Source organism: Bison bison, unplaced genomic scaffold (genome assembly GCF_000754665.1).
Source record: "Bison bison bison isolate TAMUID 2011002044 unplaced genomic scaffold, Bison_UMD1.0 scf7180017864352, whole genome shotgun sequence".
In the NCBI taxonomy this organism is placed as follows: Eukaryota; Metazoa; Chordata; class Mammalia; order Artiodactyla; family Bovidae; genus Bison; species Bison bison.
In genome coordinates, this window is record NW_011494924.1 from 6,572,493 (window position 1) to 6,573,921 (window position 1,429).

General features: G+C 52.6%; 1 pseudogene; it reads left to right on the forward strand.

Annotated features, from left to right (window-relative positions):
- Nucleotides 1-141, forward strand: part of LOC104999498 — an 8,570-nt pseudogene extending 8,429 nt beyond the window's left edge.
- The last annotated feature ends 1,288 nt before the right edge of the window (nt 142-1,429 follow it).

Genomic DNA, 1,429 nt, shown 5'->3' on the forward strand with positions numbered 1-1,429 from the left:
AGTCATTCTAACAGGGGACAGAGGCTCTTACCTCTCTATCTGAGCAGATGGTGGCCCAAAACATGGGCCGGCCCCCTCTGCCCCCTACCTTCACCCCGCAGGCTGGGAAAGGAAACAGACGTGACGATTCTCATCCTCTAAAGCCAGGCTTCCTATGAAGACCCCACGACAAGGGGTCAAAACAAAATAGCATATTTTATGATATTTCTGCAAAAAAAAAGCCTCTGTGATGGAGGCTCCACAACTGGGTGAGCATAACCTGCCTTTGATGTGGCCCAGAAGGGCCCAAGGCCATGGCAAGGTGGGGCTGGGGGGTGGTGCCAGGTGCCAGATTAATTCAAGCTTCTTCCTCTGCCAGGGAAGCCCGGATCAGGAGGGATCCGGATGTAGTTTGTTCCCTGGCCTGACCCCTGAGCTGCCATCTGCAGTGATTCCCACACTTCACAGCACTTTCCCTGTCCTCCAGTGGCCTTGAGGTCAGCTCCGCCATTTTTAGATCTATGTTCTCAGGCAAGACGGAACCTTTCTGACGCCTGGTCTCAGCCTCTGTAACAGGAAATAATATTCTGCGCACCTCACGATGAAAACATGAAAAGGGAAGCTTGAAATTCAACACAAAGGAAAATCAGCATACCACCGCTGCTTGTGTGTGTGAAATCTCTTTAAAAGCTGTTGCTGCTGCTGCTAAGTCGCTTCAGTCGTGTCCGACTCTGTGCGACCCCATAGACGGCAGGCCATCAGGCTCTCCGGTCCCTGGGATTCTCCAGGCAAGAACACTGGAGTGGGTTGCCATTTCCTTCTCCAATGCATGAAAGTGAAAAGTGAAAGGGAAGTCGCTCAGCCGTGTCCGACTCTTAGCGACCCCATGGACTGTAGCCTACCAGGCTCCTCCATCCATGGGATTTTCCAGGCAAGAGTACTGGAGTGGGGTGCCATCTCCTTCTCCAAAAAGCTGTTGGGTGCTATACAAATACAGCAGTATTGCCACCTCGAGAAGAGCCCGTCAGGGATTAGAGGGTGTGCAGCTCTGAGGAGTGGGTGTCCTGTCGTGGAGAAGCTGGCTTCCAGCAGTGCCAGGCACCAGACCAGAAGATACCCTGTGGGTCCCTCTCCACCCAAGAGCCCGCCCCCCCTCATTTCTCCCTGTTCACTCTATTTCCATTTACTCTGTCCTTCCAGCCTACTTCCTGTCTTGCCACCAGACTTCTGAGCTTTTCTGCCTTTGTTCACCACCTTCAGAACATTCACTCATTTTTACCTTTCTGAGAGTACCTATATAGACTGTGCCCATTCCTGCCCAACAGGAGGCCCTGAGTTCAGAGGAGGTGAGCAGGAGAAGCCTCTTCATGGGAAGCTTGTCAACCTGGCTCACAAGGTTAGGTTCCAGCACAGACTCTAGTTACATCTCTATACCCCCCTGGCCAAGTGG